At 35.2% G+C, this 19,676-nt stretch overlaps 1 pseudogene across 1 annotated transcript; it reads left to right on the top strand.

Annotated features, from left to right (window-relative positions):
- Positions 1-8,417: 8,417 nt before the first annotated feature.
- LOC148842918 (putative sugar phosphate/phosphate translocator At5g25400 pseudogene) lies at positions 8,418-10,150 on the top strand (annotated as a pseudogene). The gene has a single exon (XR_016102872.1). The product of XR_016102872.1 is annotated as a putative sugar phosphate/phosphate translocator At5g25400 pseudogene (transcript).
- Positions 10,151-19,676: the final 9,526 nt, after the last annotated feature.

Genomic DNA, 19,676 nt, shown 5'->3' with positions numbered 1-19,676 from the left:
ATCCCCAATGCAAGGCTGTAAATGCTCTTCAAACTTCAAACACGCTCTTGCACTGATTGAAACCAGCTTCCAAATTTATACTACTTTAAAAAGTACGAATAGCCTCAAGAATATTTCTGGAATTTTGTGATGACAAAATTTACCCCTCTATATTTAAATTTATTGATAAAAAATGAGGGCAAATAGGACAATTAATTTTTGATATTAAATGAGTTGAAAATAGTTAATTTTAAGATATTCAATGCATTCAATTATCTCTCATTAAATCTAACATTTAAGGTATTAATTTGCATTCACCTTTATTGAATTATATATTTAAGGCTTTTTTTGTTTCTTTTCATCATTAAATTCTATAGTTCAATACATACATAATAAATTAACAATTTCAATAACATAAAAAACTTATACTTTTAAAATCTACTTGGAAAAAATAGTGTTTTCATTTAGGTGGTGGTAAGAAATTAAACCATTTGGGTCAAATGGGTCAATCCATATTGTCACAATTAAATAATAAAATTCAAAAATATATAAAATGAAAAATATAGAAATTAAAAAAATGGGAATGTTTTTAACATCATATATTTGACATATTAAACAATAATAAGTATGATAAATAATATGTTAAAAACCGTCGGGTCATTGGTCACCAGTTCGACTATCAAGGTCAAACAAGTCAAACTGCTCTGCATCAACACTATGTGTGTGTGTAAAAATACATATTTTATCAATAAATAGTATAATTATGTTTTACATACATTTGATAGTTATGATTTACATTATTACATATAATATATGTACTATATTACATTTATTTATGTTTTTTTAATTTCATTTTAATTTTTTATTTATAAAAAATATTAAAAATTGCCATTTGGGGCTAAAAAAGGGCATTTTTTGCAAAAATAGCAAGCAAGGAACATAATGCCCTTGGGAAGTATAGATCTTAAAAAATTACTCAAAAAAAAAGATAACTCCAATCGAACATCAGAGTGCAAAGTTATGGCTTCCAAAAATTTGCACATAATTAAGTGCACAACCTGCAACTTGATTACTGTATTGAATGAGTCAATGATTGAACTGCCCAAGTTAGACGGTTTTTAACCAAAAGGGGGAGTTTCGACGAAACCAAACCTAGAATCAAAGTTGAGTGACGGTTTAAACAACTCAATTGGCCAGGTCAACAAGTTGAAAACATTGATGATAAATAATAAATGTTTTTATTAGTGATGGAAATGAAATGTAAAATTTAAAATCAATTGGAAGTAAAACTATTTTCCAATTATCTCATAAAATCTCATATTTGAGGTATATTCTCTTATTAATTCCTATATTTAAGATATATTTTTCTCATCATTAAGTTCTACTAATTAAATCCACAAACATTAATTTTAATAATATAAAAATAAATATTTTGAAAACAACACCATTTTCTTCCCTATCGGTGGTAGGTAAGCAATTCAACCATTTGGGATTAAATCCATTAATAAATAATAAAAAATTAAAATATATAAAATATATAATACAAGAAAATAAAAGGAACTAGGCATGCCATTAATATCGTATATTCATTATACTAAACAAAAATATGTATGAAATGAAAGAAGTATTTTTGTAAATGATGAAAATGAAATACCAAAATTAAAATCAACCTAGAAATGAAATGATGTCATAGTCAAATAATAAAATTTAAAAAAATAAAAAATTCAAAGAATCACAAAACTAAATATTATATATACGATATAATTTTATCAATAATGGAAATATAATACAAAAGTTCATGTTAGCATAGAAATCAAACTATTTTTCTTTTTGGATCGTGGGTTAGTGGTTTGGGTCAAATGGATTAATCATGATATAATAGTTAAATAATAAATATTTAAAAAATAATAATAATAAAGTACTATTAATCAAAAGAATATATGAAAATTATATATTAATTATGTTAAACAAAATTTAAGTTTGATAAGTAAAAATTATGTATATAATGTAGATGAGACATATAATTTAAAATTGATCCAAAAGCAAAGCTATTTTCTTATTTAAATGGTGGTTCAATGATCCAACTTTTCAAGGAAATTCATGATGCCCTAATTGAATAATAAATATTTTAAAAAATATAGAACACAATAGATAAAAAGGTATAGATTTTTGTCAATGAAATTTCAAAACATTTATATTTTTATATAATAATTGTTATTGTAATTTAAAATTTCGGTAGGTACACATTTAATACAAATATTTAAGTTTATTTTTAACCATATTGTCACTTTTATTAATTTTCAATTTCTATCCAAACTATGATAAATCTAAAATTAAAGTAATTAATATAAAAAATTCATACGTACAATGCACGTATGTAGTTACTAGTAAGGTAAAATACGAACTTAAAGTAATTCCCAATACAAATTAACCCAAATTTTGCATTCTTTCATTTGCACTCTCATGAATTTATACTAGTACAAATAAAATTGCACTACAACCAAACATAGCCTTGAACACAATCAGCACAATATATTGGTGTTAAAAAACAGGGATAATCAATGTTTTAAAAATCAACTTGGAAGCTGAACCGTTTTAGAGTTGTATATTTGTGTCTACATAAATATACTATATGTAGACATATAGTATATTTATACATATATAAGAGTTGTATATTTGTGTCTAAATGCAAATATATATATATATATATATATATATATATATATATATATATAAACCAATTGGAATAACAAAAAAATGCATAAGATTTACAAAAAGAGTATATATAAATAGCCATAAAAAATGCATGAGAAAATAAAATAAAATTACAGAAAATTATCAGTAATCATCCTTGAAAAATAACATTTTCAGAATATGAAACCAATTCAGGAATGCCATTCTCAAAAAACCATAACAGAATTTCTGGTTAGGACACGTCCGGCATTGTCAAAAATTTTAAACCAAACCGTTACTCGCTAACGGGTCTTCCGGATTGACGGTTCAATCATTCGGGTCAATGATTTGTTGACTTGGTCAATAATTTTTCATTAAAAGATGAACCGGAACCAGAAATGTGACCGGATGACGATTCGACCATCTGGATCAACGACGGGTTAAAAACATTGGGATACTGAAACTAAAACCTCCAACAAAACTAATTTGTTATTTTGGTAGGGAAAAAAAAACTCGTTGAATGCACTTTCGTTTGATAGCTGTTTTACTGACTGTGGGATCAACCATTTTACTCCACACCAACCATAAGTGAAACAACTAAAGTTGAGCCAATCTGTTCTCACACGATCGGGACCACGAATTGAACAACCCCTTAGACTAAGGAGGAGAAAGGAAACAATAGATACCCGAATCAATCAATTCCCTAGTTATTGTGCATGTGGCTCGTGCTTGTGAATTAAAGGAAAAAAAAGTTGCACCAAACAGCTACCCTCCTTCCCTAATCCCTAGTTCTAAGTCTGTGAGGTATGAAACTATGAATAGGTCCATTTGGTGATGAAGATCCATCATTAATTCGTTTTTTTTTTTCTTTTTGAAAAAGAAGTTTCATTAAAGCTCAAAGATAGTCTAATACAGCAGATATGATTCCATCATTAATTCTTTTTTATTTTTGGGTGAATAAGATCCACCATTTATTCAACATGCAACAAGAACCGCTTTTACAGTAAGAAGAATAATTAAAGGTGATATGATTCCTGAGTTGCCACTGTTTAGGAAATTGTGGGCCCCACTGGATGGACCATCTCAGCGATTAATTGGGCCACTAACTAGCTCGTTCATCTGGATGATCCACGTATCTCTTTGATAAAGAGGTTTTTTGACAATCATAAAAATCTCCCCTATAAGTTTCATTTTAGTAAAATCCTCTCCTGTAGTTTCAAACAATCTTATCTGTTACCTCCCTTCCATCATTGTTTGAGTTCATTATCAAGAAAAAACATTATTGTCTCCATAATATAGACTTTAAATTTACAAAATTGCCCTTATTATGTGGTTGGAAGCCTTTTAATATGATCAAAATGCGAGATTTTCCTTTTTAGACTTCACCCTATCATAATGAATTTACAAAATTAAATTACTTTACTCCTTAATTTGGCATAGAGAATTTTTTTAGTTAAAAATTAAAATTTTTTTTGAAGTATTATAGTAAATCTCTATCTGAATTATGGACATAAGGGTGAAATAAGTATTTTTAAAAATTAATGCATTAGACTAACGTTTTATGGCTGGGGCAATGACGAAAGGGATTAAGGGAGGTAAAGGTAGGATTTTTCAAAACTATAGCAGAGGTTTTTGTTAAAATGAAACTTTAAGGGAGGTTTTTATATTTTACCTTTTTCTATTTGATAAATCCCTTTTCAGTATTCACAAAATAGTGTCCACACTGTTCTCACAGCTATTTGCAATCATGTATTGGGAATATTTTCATGCTTGTATGCTTTGGGAGATATTTCTAATGCACAATTGCAAGTGGCTATAAATACGTACGGTATAAGCACCATTTTGTGAGGACCGAATCCTAGTTTATTAAACCTTCTCTGGGTTTTCTAAAAAGGTATTTAAACCTCCTTGGAGTCCCTTCAATTTTGACCTGCCCTTAAACCTCTCTTTGACTTATGGGACAAAGGGACTTACAAATATACCTTCGGTTATTTTTAAGTGAGAGAGACATTAAATGTCTATTACGCCCATACTAATTCTTCCTATCAAGTTGTTAGATTTTTTCTGATTCCAACTTTACCCTTAAACTGTTAATACAATAAATATATGTCTAAATCCTTACATAAGGACAAATTTGGTATTATAATATGTCTAAATCCATTCCAGTAGTTGCTATTAAATTTCTAACAGTAAAGTAATAGAAGGGGTGTATTAATCTCTTTATAGGTCAAAATTGAGGAGAGGTTTAAGACCTTTTCAGAAAACCCAGGAGAAGATGCATTTGGCATTTCTTATTTTAAGGATTTATCTCTTTTTTTTTAGTTAAAATGCCCATATAAACTTTTTTTTTAGTTTAAATTAAGGAATGCCAAATGCAACTTAAGGGATTTACCGCTTTTTAGGCAACAATCACCCATGAAATTCAAAAAGCTCTAAAGACCTTTTAGCATTTACTATCATAGATAAAATGGTTAAAATTATCCAGGGACTAATAAAAAATAGGGGCAGACAAAAAGGACTTGGGTCAAATTAATATGAAATGATCTTTAAGTGCCCACAATTTAATAGGGTTACAAGTTGGTCCAAGCTTGGAACTAGACCGAGGTCAAGTCTGACTTTCTAAGCTGCACCCAGTTCGTAGTCTCAAGTTGGAATAAAGACGAGGCTGGGTTTGGACCGGGCTTAGACAAGACTTCCTATTGGTTAGGCCCGGGCCCTGTCTGAGGATAAAAAATCCAAGCTGGGTTGACTGAATTCAAGTTAGGATCACCCAAGTTAATCCCCTACAATTCAAAAATAGACATGACAATGAATAAAACAAAATGGTGAAACAGAATTCATGTAGCCCGACCTTATATGGTGGCTTAGACTACGACATGGCTGACTTGCTGTGTGTGTATTTTGATGTGGTATAACCCATCTAGGTCCTATAACCCTAGACCGGGGACCTCCCACTGAACAATGTTACAGTGGTTTGTGGTCTGCTTTCATCATCACCGTACGTGGGCGTCAACTTATGCAGATTTGGAAATCCTACAATCTTAGTGATTGCTGTTAATAAACCAAGCAAAATATAAAAGGATCATGCAACTAAACTGTATTTAAGTTCGGATTGGACCAACCCAGTTTTCAGTTTGGGTTGCATTTGCATTAGGCACTTGAAGGAGACCCGGTTTGATCTCCCTCAGCTCAGTTAAACCAATTGGGCACACCAAGGTCCTGGACCAGTATATTAACAAGTCAATATTGAGCAATTCTTTTTTTTTTTAACCGAGTCAATATACATACCGACACACCTTCCTACATAAATATTAGATAACTTCATCTGCAATTTGGGCTGTTATGCCACGTGGCTTCACAAAGTGCATTGTTCATATGGGCATTAGAGTTTCAAAAGATGCATTTCCACACTCTTAATCAACTTTCTCAATACATAACTATAATATTAATTGTTTTCCTGCAAAACTCTATTCTCTTTCTATAATTCTGTTCAAAGTTTTGTGTCGGCTAGAGAAGAGTTCAATATTACTTTTCAAACATTTCATGTGTGGAATAATGTGGAATAGAAAAATAGGAACATCAAAGCAATAGCCACTGGCCCCACAAGCACAAACCAAACCAACCTCGATTCCTAACATCTGAGACCAAGCCAAGAGATCTCCTCAACTAGACAGTTCTCATAAAACAATATTACACCATCATCCACAGTACTATTCATACCAAGCATACATCCCACCTCCCTATATTCTATTTGATCAAGTCCACATCAATAGCTTCAACGAGTAGTTGAGAATTAGGACTCTTCTGCATTCTTCATCCTCTTCAGGATCTGTATTTTATCAACTTGATCTGCAATTTTGATTCTATAAGCTTTGCAAAGCTAGAATTATGACTTACTTCTACAAGCGGCCAAGTGTTTTCTTCAAGGAGGGAGGAGAAGTAGGCACAGTGGCATACTGTAAAGTTGTCAACATGGATCTGAGAGAACCTCTTTTTGTGCTCTGCAGCCAAATCCTTAGTTGACTTGTTGATGGAAAAAAAATCCATTTGATCTCTTTCTTATCGTTTCTTTTTTGCTAGGTGACCTAACAATTTTCTAGTGTCACCAACCAATTGATCTGATAAGACTGCTAGTAACAATTGGATTTGACCACATCATGGAAAGAGAGAGAGAACCCCATTTTGAATTTGGCACATTGTTGAGATGATTCAGTCTAAGCTTACCCATTACTAAAGGTAAAAGCAGCATAGAAGGCAAGAAACCCAAGTGTTTTCTTCAAGGAGGGAGGAGAAGTAGGCACAGTGGCATACTGTAAAGTTGTCAACATGGATCTGAGAGAACCTCTTTTTGTGCTCTGCAGCCAAATCCTTAGTTGACTTGTTGATGGAAAAAAAATCCATTTGATCTCTTTCTTATCGTTTCTTTTTTGCTAGGTGACCTAACAATTTTCTAGTGTCACCAACCAATTGATCTGATAAGACTGCTAGTAACAATTGGATTTGACCACATCATGGAAAGAGAGAGAGAGAACCCCATTTTGAATTTGGCACATTGTTGAGATGATTCAGTCTAAGCTTACCCATTACTAAAGGTAAAAGCAGCATAGAAGGCAAGAAACCCAAGTGATTTATAGAGGGAATTTGTGATTCCATTTGGTTTCTAATGATGATTCAACCCTTAATAACGGATTAATAAGTCACAAACATGTATTAATCCTTTGGAGTGAAGCCTCTAAACATGGGTTGATGAGTGTATTAGTCTAAAACCATGTACCCAACTTTGGTCGTTACTCAACAGTTTGGGAAAAAGTAGACGTTACTCTCTAGCTTCCTCACATCATATCATACACGTGAAGTTACAAAGTAGCTTAATTTGCAGTTAAAACTTAAAGGGGTCTGAGTTGCAGCATTGTCAACGCTTTAGGTGTAGAGACACTTAGGCAGAGGTAGCTTCTCACTCTCTACTCTCCTCCATCTCCATGTGAAGAAAGCATCTTCAAATCCGCGTAATCTCTGGCCATCCCACCTCTCCCACTCTCCACCCCGGATTTCAATTCCATCATTCAATTCAACTCGTTAATATTTCTCGATCACGCGCGGGGGACTCCTTTAATGGGCCTGTTTGGGGCCTAACTCAATTGCCATTCCCTTCGAGGTTATTCATGTGTGATGTGGCCCACTATACATTAATTGGTCTTTTTTCTATTATTAATTTTTAATGTGGAATAATGGGCCCTCCAATCCAAAGATGAGATTCAGGGGAGGTTATGACTGGGCCAGAAATCAAAAAACAAAAACCAAGAAAGTACAAAGAGAACACTGAAAACAAAGCCTTATGACTAAACCGTACCGTTCTATTTAAGATGGTGTTTGGAAAAAGGAATCAGTTTCTTTGAATCGCTTACTCATGAATCGTTGACTTTGAGGTTTTTTGAAAAATCATCAATCACTGCCATCATATTATTGCCAAAAATCACTTTTGAGAATGAAGAATCGATCCCTGATTCTTAGACTTGGTTCTAAACACAAAAATCAAGGGAAATTGATTTCTTAAAGAGACCAAAGTCCAAACCAAACCTACCAATGGGCTTTTGGAATTATAATCAACATAATCCACACACAGAATCACCAGGTCATACTCACTGACCCTCATTCTACATAGGCCCATGTAAAGGTAAAAGCCCATTAAGCCCATCTACACTTCCCAACACCAATACCATGGTCCCACCCCTACTTAACTAGAATTCCAGCTCTCCACATGCCTCATTCTACATAGGCTCAAGCTTCCCGTCCAGACTTCCCTATTTCTCAGTTCAGGGAGAGAGGGAGAGAGAGAAACTCAGGAGTCAGGAGTCAGGAGTCTTCTTCTCTGAGACAAAACAACTTGATTCCTCCGTCGCAGACGACTGACCCATTCTCCTCTCCTTATCCTACACTCACCCACGACCTCCTGATCTCGTCCTTCTCTTTTTAATCTACGCTTCCCCTCTTCCCTCCTCCCCCCTTCACCCGCCACCCCTTAATCGCTCCGCCAGTTCTAGGGTTTACAGAGCAATGGGGAAGGGAGGATCTCTGAGCGAGAGCGTCGTCAAGAAGATCCTGCTGTCCTACACCTACGTGGGCATATGGATCTTCCTCAGCTTCACCGTCATCGTCTACAACAAGTACATACTCGACAAGAAGATGTACAACTGGCCCTTCCCCATCTCCCTCACCATGATCCACATGGCTTTCTGCTCCTCCCTTGCTTTCCTCCTTGTTCGTGTCTTCAAGCTCGTCGAGCCCGTCTCCATGTCCCGAGATCTCTATGTCTCCTCCGTCCTCCCAATCGGAGCTCTCTATTCTCTTAGTCTCTGGTTCTCCAATTCCGCCTACATCTACCTCTCTGTGTCCTTCATTCAAATGCTCAAAGCCCTCATGCCTGTCGCTGTCTACTCGATCGGGGTCCTCCTTAAGAAGGAGGTTTTCAAGTCCGCTACTATGGCCAACATGGTCTCCATTTCCGTTGGTGTCGCCATTGCTGCTTACGGGGAAGCACGATTCGACACCTGGGGCGTAATTCTCCAGCTTTCAGCTGTCGCCTTTGAAGCCACCCGCCTGGTCATGATCCAGATCTTGCTCACTTCAAAGGGAATCACTCTTAACCCAATCACTTCTCTTTACTACGTCGCTCCTTGCTGTCTTGTCTTTCTGTTCATCCCCTGGGTGCTTGTTGAATTCCCCGTATTGAAGGAGATGTCAAGCTTCCACTTTGATTACGTGATCTTCGGGACCAATTCGTTGTGCGCGTTCGCATTGAATCTCGCGGTATTTTTGCTTGTTGGGAAGACCTCGGCGCTCACCATGAATGTTGCTGGAATCGTGAAGGACTGGTTATTGATTGCATTCTCGTGGTCGGTGATCAGGGATACTGTGACTCCAATCAACTTGTTTGGATATGGGCTCGCGTTCTTGGGTGTTGCATATTACAACCACTCGAAGTTGCAGGCGCTTAAGGCCAAGGAGGCACAGAAAAAGGCAGCTCAGGCGGATGAGGAGGCTGGACGGCTGCTCGAGGTGAGAGAAGGGGAAGGTGCGGGTAGGAAGGCCGATTCACAGGCCTGATTCTATACTTGATTCAGATAAATTTTTTCTATCTAACAAGTGAGCACAGGAAAGAAAGGACCGGAAATGGGTTGCCTCAGATGGATTTCGAGGCAGGTTTCCCATTTGGGTATTTTTTTGTTTTTTGTTTTTGTTTTTGTTTTTTTTGTTTTTGTTTTTAGATATTCGTTTTTTGTGTTAGATCATGGTGGTTAATACTGAGGAATCGAGTTCTCTGTCTGTTTTCTACTTTGCCAATTCCTGTATTTGAGTAGAGAAAGAATCTCGAAGCTCTTCTTTTTCTTTTTCTTTTTTTTCTTTTTTTACTTTGTTAAGCACATGTAGGAACTCGTTCTTCTCCACTTGGAGAAGATTTAAATGCTTATTTATTAATATGTGTTTCCCCTTACTTGAATTGAATTAGCTTACTGCCCTGTAAAATGTGTTTTCTTTTTCATATTCCATAGATATATGAGATAATGCGCTGGATGTGGTTATTGTTTTTGAATGTGAAGTATGGTTTGACCATATAAATGAGCCAAGGGTTTCCTTTGCATGGAAAATAAATGGCGAAAGTTTGAGATGTGGAAAGTGAGTTTCAGAAGGGTACTGCGTTAATGGACAACGTTCTCAGAAAGACAAGGTAGTACAAAACTAACTGGTTAATATGATGGAAATATAGGATTCTCCACAGGCATAAAATCAGCTTTGGCATTACTCGGATTATATCTATTTAACTTGGTGGTACAGCTTCATTAAGTTGCTTAATTCCTGGACACCCATCATCAAGTACATTGTATTATTTGATGCTTTATCATCTTTTTCCCTCCATGAAAATGATAGATGTTATAACCTAGTCTCTTCATTAATCCGTTATCAGTTTGCAAATTGTAGCCAAGCAAGGTCAATAAGGGTTTGATATCTTGAGGTTTACACGAAGAAAATAAGGAGATAAAGCCCAATGTTTTATCCAAGGATGTGTAAGTTGCAGTAGGTTCTGTTTTCTTCTTAACATCTTTGATTGCTCAGAAGGATAGTATTTTGTTGCTATGGGTCAAATAGTTGTGTTTTTGTGTGTGTCTGGGGGGGGGGGGGGTACATAGCAAGTTTGATGCATATACAAAATCATGTGTACCTTTTCTGATTACTTTAATCCAATAAAAGCCCGTTTCCGAGTTTTCTATTTGTAACTAGTTAATCCCCTGTTCTGGAAATTGGCTTCTGTGCTTTCTACATACATTCTAGTGAAGAATAAGGCCTCAGAATAATCACATTCAAAAACTTGGCCCAAGCACCCCTTTTCACTAGAGAAGTCAATTAAGTTGGGTCTGCCTGATAGCACCCCAACTGATTATATTAGTTCTGCTTCTGAGTTTTGTGTCCTGATTATAATTGAGTCAGGACTGGTTTTTGCTGTTCTGATCTGATTATGTAATTAATGATATATAAGGATCTCATGTATTGTTTCTTTTTTGTAATTTTTGTTATATTTTATATCTAAAACGATAAATTTAATAGACAGTATATAAGATATATGTATATACACACACACACACACATATACATACTCTTTTTGTTTAAAACATTTGTTTATCAACATATAAACAGCTTTCTGTTTAATATCATTTTTCTTACAGTTATATTATCAAAAACGAAGTCCCAAGTTGTTATATAATAGGTAATTATAGATGTCAAGTATAATTATTAATTATCCCAATTAATAATTTGTTCAATCCTGGGTCTTTTTGATAGAACTGATCAATAATCAGTTCAAGACCAGTCCAGCCTCTCCTGAACCAGACCCAACCCATTTAAGAACTATTTTTCACCCACTTTACCAAATGTCACAATCAATTGTTGTTTGACACCTTGTCTTTGATTTGGAGTGAGAAGTGCATATGCATTCTTCTGAACGCTTTTGGTATATAAAAGAGCACACAAAGTTAATCTGCAGGTTTGGAAGAGCACTGAGGCAAATGCGCAGTCCTTCTGAGGCCTATGTGTGGTGCAGTAAATGAGACACTAACACTGTATCCAGTTGCATCACTTTCCTTTTTAAACAAATTGTCTGTGAGTAGTTCTTAGCTTGTTATCATAGATGGGGACACAGGGTGTATAATTGTTACTAAGCTAGGTTGTGTTGTTAAGTAGTATGTTATAGCTTCTATGGTACCTATTTTGTGATAATTCAAGTTTTGTATTTTTTGTTTTTTTTGATGATTAAGTGCTTCAACGTTGCTGAAGAAGCATCGGCAATGGGAAATTTCATTTTGGGATTCAAAACTCTTGGGGAGTGGGTAACCAAACGAGTCACATCTCTATAACATCTCACCTTCAAGAAGTACAATACATAAACCATATTTTGCAGTCCGCTTTCTCACCCACACAGCTCATCTTCTAAAAGTACAATATATAAAATTATGAATCCATATTCTAAAGTCATCTTCCCCACTCTCGGTGCTCAGCTTAAACAACTAAAATCTACACTTGAACTTGCTCCACGCACTTCCACAGTACCTCTGAATATAATTTCTTGTAGCAGCATAGCACTTCTGCAATATATCAAACTCAAAATAAGTACAGAACTGTACATTTGATGAATGATGGCTTCCACATTTTCAGTTCAAAACCCAAACCAAGAGTGCCTTTGCAATTCCTTGTAAGCTGACTGGTAAAATGGATAATTTGGAACAGGGAACTCTCACTTGGGCTATTTTTAATTGATCATTTGGAAATATCTGGCAAGCAAATGCTGGACCAGATATTACAAAAGGCATCTTCTCATACAGTTCATAGCACATCAAAGCAATGAAGACAGTAGCAGTTAAGAAGTCTTGCTGCAGCACTCTCAGGTTCTGGAACAAGAGCAGATGTTAAGTTGTTCCAGAAATGGAATCTAAATGATTCGTTCAGAATCTTCTGAAGAAGACGTCCTGTTGGGCTCTCTCAGCCTCATCAGAAGGAGCTGTGAAATATCTTTTGATATTGTGATGACTTATTGGAAAGAACACAAAAGATAGTTGCTTTTTTAGCTCAATCGGTTTACCAGAATTATCCCATTTGCTTAGAAACTTTTTACCCACTCTTGTCAGTAGGTCAGCCTCATTCCATCTCAACTGAGCATCATCATATGTTGAATAGAACTCTTTCAGGCACTCCATTATGAAAGGACTATGCTTTCTAAATGCCATCACTGCACCATTGAGAGAACTTCCATCCACCGGATCCTCCATGCCCCGATAGAATTATTAAATGAAGACAAACGCTTCAACACCACAACATCAGAATCAATAGAGTCCGCAATATTTATACAGAGCAGCCAGACGGATAAGCTTACTGTAGTGGATAGAATAAAATTTTGTCTTTCTCCATTCATACCTAAGATCTGCTATGCTGTTCCATTTATCTTTCTGTGGATTGTTTGGAAGATTTGGCCAGTTTTTCTTAATTCCATGCTGCTGGTTGCTTAAGATAAGAGCTGCTTCTACTTTCTCTGCTTCTGAAAACAGAAACACCCATGAACACAGGGTAGCATGTTCTTCGTGTCCTTTCTCTGCTGTTATGAACAGAATCAACACAAAAGGTTGCCCTGTTTATGTAAGCACAGTAGCCATGTTTTCTGTTATTTCTCCCAATCTGTTCTGGATGAGTTTGGTCTCTTAACAATGTGGCATCTTAGTTAACTCCATCCACTAAAACCCTTTCTTGTTGTCCTTTCTCTCTTCTTGAGTGTTTTCTCAAAATTGTTGAACTTTTTATTCTTCATAGAACTTGGCTTGATTCTATGAGGTTTGGTTTGCACTTTGAATGTTAGGCAATAAGAAACACCATGACCTTCAGTGTTCTTTTGTCCACTTAAACTACAGGTTCTGGCTCAGTTGGAAATGTCTGGGAGGTAACCCAGACTTGGAATCCAATACCCCCCACCATTACTAATCACCACCAATAAACTACCCAGCTATTATTGAAACTATCATCGTCAACATCATTTGCAGTTATCACATTGTTATTACAATATGGAATATGACATTCTGATCTACACTTGATGGACCTTTACCAATCCACCTGAATGAGTAGTCATTCTGCATCATGTTTCATGTTCCATATGATCCACCTTCATAAATACTGCCCCTCTTTCAGTCACTTGGTGAATTAAGCAGCCTGTTTCCTACATGCTTCTTCCAACCATCGCCAGCAGTCATGTGAATGCTTCCTTCAAGAACTTCGCTGAATCCCAATGGTGTTTTTCTATTATCTTCATGGAAGCTTTGCTTGTTAGAACAAACTAGGCAAAAGCTTTTGACCATCAGTTCGAACATCTTCGGGTTTCCATTGCTAAGGAGAACGGTACTACGCTAGGTTGAAAAAACACCACTATAAGAGCTGCATTTCTATGTTTCCATTCTCTTGCAGGGACGTATGAGGTAGGGGCGTCAATCAACCGGTTTTACATCCGATCCAATCCGATCCAAATGTTATCAAATCGGATTTGGATGGTCCATTATAATTATTGGATTGGGCCAGTTCAAAATAAATTGGTCCATATTCTTATTGGTCTGAATTGGACCTAAACTAAATTTCCAACAATCCGATCATGGGGTCAAACCTTTGTCCAATTTGAAAACAATCAATAGGGATGGCAATTTCTACCCTACCCGGTGGGTACCTGCCTCTATCCTCTCCAACTAGGCAGGGTTCTTTTGCTTAAATGATGGGTTTTGGGGCAGATGCGGGTTTTGGGATTCTACAATCTATACAGGTACGGTATTAGGCTAAATCCAGCCCTCCCCGACCCGCATATTGTTGGAAAACATATAAAACTTTATGTACTAGGTGTTGATTTTAATAATATTTTGAATTTTATGTGAATACTAATTGATAGTTTGTGTTTTTTACATGTCTTAATCAATCTTGATGTTTATTTGTGTTGTTTTACTTATTAATTGCTTATATATGACAAGAAATAATAGGAAATTAGATGTGGGTTTTAAACCCAACCCGCCCCTACCCTTGAATGCAAGGAGGGTAGGGTTGGGGAGGGTTTTGCACTTTCATGTGCGGGGAGAGTTTGGATTCTCAAAATCCAACCCGCTATGGGTTTTGGGGTGAGTATGGGTTGGGAGGTTTAGGGATGTGGGTAGGGTTTATAATTTAAAAACCTTTTGTGAACCCGTCCCATTGCCATCCTTAACGATCAAAATTGAAGCTGACATAAAATCACTTTTACAAAAACACTTTTACAAAAGCACTTTTATAAAAGTAACTTTATGAAAAGTATTTTTATGAAGCATTTTTATAAAAATACTTTTATGAAAGCACTTTTACAGAAGCAGTTTTGTAAAAGCACTTTTATGGAAGTACTTTTATGAAAGTATTTTGTAAAAGCAGTTTTATAAAAGCACTTTTATAAAAGCACTTTTAGGACCACTTTTATAAAAGCTCTTTTATGAAAGAACTTTTATGAAAACACTTACAAAAACACTTTTACGAAAGTACTTTTATAAAAGCACTTCTACAAAAGTATTTTTATGAAGCACTTATGTGACTTTCATAAAAGTGCTTTTTCAATGCCAAAAGGGTATATTTTTTAATTTTCAGATTTTCTTCATTTTAATATGTTTTTGAAATTTTTTATATGTTCTGTTTTTATATAATTTTTTATATTTCATTCGGTTTGGATTGAATCCAATCTAGTCCATTTACATTTTAATGGATTGGATTGGATTTGGACTTACTAGATTGGGTCTAATCCATTTGTAAGTGGACTCACATTGGACTGGATCGGGTTGAACCAAATCTAGTCCAATTGACACCTCTAGAATGAGGTGATAATTATAAACAGGGTACGGAACAAGCAGCGGGAGCCTGGATTGGTTGCTCGACACACGGGTTAGATAACCAGAGTTCGGATTTGGGCCCATAATATAGTTTTAACCATGTGTCCGGATCAAACCTAGACTCATTCACACGGTGTTTGGACCAATATCATTTCCTGAGAGGCGTTTTCTCAGAAAATGGTGCTGCATAAGCATGTTATTTTTTCAAAAAAAATTGTTTTCTTAGGTTTTTTATTTGGTAACGTTGTTGTTGCTACATGGGCATTTTTCAGTGCCATATCAATATATTGTTGCTAGCAACAGGAAAAAAAAAAAAGAGGACACCTAAAAGGCATTTTCTCATACCACACCTTTCCTGATTTCCACGGAGTGGTTTGAGAAAACATCTTTTGGAAAAATGGTTAATCAAATAGTAGACATTTTCCCAAAAAATGGGTTAATGATGTGGTGTTGATGTGATGCCGTTTTCTAAGGAAACGATATTGATGCCAAACACCTAATTAGGGACTGTTTGGTTTTATTGTCATTTATTTAATAAATGTTTTACATGACACTTCCCTTGAAAAGCAAGAAAAACTATTGAATAATGTTTTTTGACAGTTAGGTGCTATTAGGCACCACATAAGTTGAATAGTAAAAAATACCGCCTAAGAGTTGGAAGAACAACATATGTTTTTCCCAACATATGGCTTTTATACAACTCAAGGACAATATTTTTTTATAAATGATTTAACCAAACAATATTTCAAACTCCCTAATGAAAATGCCTATATGATGGTTAAGTTGGTGCCATTTTTCGTATAAATGGCAATGAAACCAAACACCATTTTCACCTTGTAAAAACCTTTTTAACGGGAACATCCATTGACCATTGGTGGAAAAGAGACCTTGAACAGGAAAGGAATTAAGGAAAAGGAAAGACATTTGTTACATCATCTAAGAAATTGAACGTCGAACTGGAAAGGGGTATGGTTCTGGTGTTTTCTTTCTGTAACCTCAAAACTGCTAAAACTGGCAAATTATCATCGAACAAATTTGGGTTTGGTTATGTACTTTCTAGTTTTCAGAACATTTGTGGGGATCTGTTTTTGCAAGCCATTTTGTTTGAATATGCATAGGATTCACTGATGTATGATCTTTCTTTAGTCACAATTCAAGTGCCTAAGGCTGCGTTTGGGAACGATGCAAATAAGTGTGAATGTAAATATGTGGAGTGTAAAGCAATTCATATAAATTGTAAAGTTGGGTTAGTTTTGCACCGACGAATTTACCATTTTACCAAATAAACTTTTATGCTGATTTTGGACTTTGGAAACAATGCAAATAGAGTGTAAATTCTCAGGGTAAATTTGCACTCTGGTTCACTTTTACCTATATTTGGCAACATTACATTTATGCATTGACAAATGACAGACCAATGCATATTTACCTTGATAATAAGATGTAAAAGTACATCAATAAAAAAGAAGTAAATTTGCACTCAAGTGGGCTTTCCATTAAAAAAAAAAGCATATGTTTTATTGGAATTCATTTTTGCATCCATTACAGATAAAATTCTGTTTGGTAAGAAGGTAAATTTGTCGGTGCGAAACTAACCCAATTTTGCAATTTATTCGAACCGTTTTACACTATACATATTTGCATTCACACTTATTTGCATTGTTTCCAAATGCAGCCTTAGCTGTAATGGATGTAAACACGATTCCAATAAAGCATATGCCTTTTTTTTTTATCAAAAGCCCACTTGAATGCAAATTTACTTCCTTTTTATTGATGCATTTTTACATCTTATTATCAATGTAAATATGCATTGAAAATTTTGTTTTTTGTCATTTGTCAATGCATAAATGTAATGTTGCCAAACATTAGTAAAAATAAACTAGAATGCAAATTTACCCTGAATCAGGATTTACACTCCATTTGCATCGTTTCCAAACATAGTAAGGGTTGATAAATTGTAATCTTGTTTGGGATGTTAAGTGTTAAAAGCCAAGTGATTCAAGTGCTTCCTTGATTATTTTCTATATGTTTTACTGCCACAACACGTGGTCTGTTATGAATCTTCTCTTTTCTACTAGTTAGGTCTGTTTGTAGTCTTAACAAGGTTGAATGTGATATGGTACCAATTTGTTTTAAATTCAAAGATTTTGATCATATAAAACTTCATATCCTTTGTTTAATGGGTTGTTACTGCAAATACATCAAAAGGATGACTCATTATCAGTCAATAGAGGCTATTGTCAGGGCGGTGCCCAAGATCATGTCAAGTCCAATAGTACCTTTCAGTCTTGGACCCATGTTTTTTACCCAGAGAAAAGAACATAATTTATAATTTGAATCAAAGACCTAAATGTTACTAGTTTAGTAGTAGCTCAATTTTGCATTTCATAGTCTTTTGGGGATTTTACCGTTCAGTCCACCCTTAGGTGGACCTACTACTAGACTAAGGGTGGACTGAGTCCTTCCTGTCAAAAATCCCTAGTCTTTTAATCTTTTTTAATAATACAATTAAGGTGTTGTTTGGTACTATTTACATCTCGTGGATGGACCATTTCGTTCCACGCCACGAAATGAAGGTAGCGTTCGGTTAACTGTGGATGGGACCGGTCCACATTATCTCATGGACCAGTCCCGTCCACACCCTAATTTCTCGACAATGGCTTCTTCTCATGGATGGATTTATTCCACAGGTTGCCTTTGATAACGTGTTTCACGCACAATATCTATATCCCTACATCTTGTTCAACCTCTCCTCCGCCAAACCTCTGCTGCTATGCTCCACCGCCACCGCCTCTGCTGTTGTGCTCCTCCGCCAAATCTCTGCTGCTATGCTCCACCGCCACCACCTCTGCTGTTGTGCTCCTCCGCCAAACCTTTGTTGCTATGCTCCTCTGCCTATGTTGTGCTCCACCGATGTTGTCCAAGTTCTTAACCGAAGGTAAGACCCATGTTGCATCATTTTTTAATATTTGACAACATCTTTTTTTTTCTCTTCACCAAACCTCTACATTGCTTTCCTATTTTTTTATTGGTTTTTTTTTGTTTCTTTTTGCGTATTACATTGCTGGGTTGGTGGTCACAATTTCCAACATGCATGTTCTTTAGTTTTGGGTATTGCGTTGCAGTCTTTTTCTCTCCTTTCTCTCTTTTATTCTCCTCCTATTATCGTGATCATCTTTTCTTCCATTATTTAATTCTATTACAAATTTTAGATTTCTTTTTATTCTATGAAAAATAGGTAGAAAATACTTAAAACCAAATTATACCTTTGAATTTGCACAAAATTCCACTAACCACATTTTCCTGTGATTCAAACAGTCCTTGACATTATTACTGCTTGTGAATAGAACTGATCATATGACACAATAATCTCAACTACAAGAATTTAGATTGGAAAATAAAAGAAAACAAAGAATCAATTATAGTGATGAAATAAAATACTTATTTAGGTGCAATAAGATGATACTTATTCAGATGAGAGCAGAGTTGGGTCACCAATAGGATGATACTCCCTGTTAACCTCCATCACCTGCTTTGCAAATGAGAGCAGAGTTGGTTTTTGAATATGAAAGTTACTATTTTCAGGTCCACATAACTTATTAGGCAAAGCACAAACAAACCCATCCAGGCCACCACTGGGAATGTCAGCATCAATGAAATAATATTTTTTAAAATATTTAATATATATTTAATTATTTTACTATTGTTTTATAAAAAAATGATATTTTTTTTGTTAATATTAATTCATTGATGCATTTTTTTAAATATTTATTATACAAAATGCAAAAATTACATATTTATAATTAACTATGTATATCATTAATTCCATGTACATGAGATACATGGAAACAAAACAGTCACCACACTACAGAAACACCACTATGGGTGTGGACTGGTCTTGTCCACACAGTTTGTCCACAGTTTAAAACAGCTATGGACTATGGTGTGGTGTGGATTTGTCCACACAGTTTGTGTTTGGGGGAATGAGTACCAGTTTGTGTTTGGGGGAACTTTTCTTTAGGCTGTGTTTTCTTGTTGTGTAAAAGTCCACTGATGAAGTTCAATACTGAGCACTTTAAAATTTGTTAACCGTTGTACTTTGAA

The sequence above is a fragment of the Nelumbo lutea genome, chromosome 8, assembly GCF_056320005.1.
Source record: "Nelumbo lutea isolate HS-2025 chromosome 8, American lotus-T2T, whole genome shotgun sequence".
In the NCBI taxonomy this organism is placed as follows: Eukaryota; Viridiplantae; Streptophyta; class Magnoliopsida; order Proteales; family Nelumbonaceae; genus Nelumbo; species Nelumbo lutea.
This window is presented reverse-complemented; position numbering and strand designations above follow the sequence as displayed.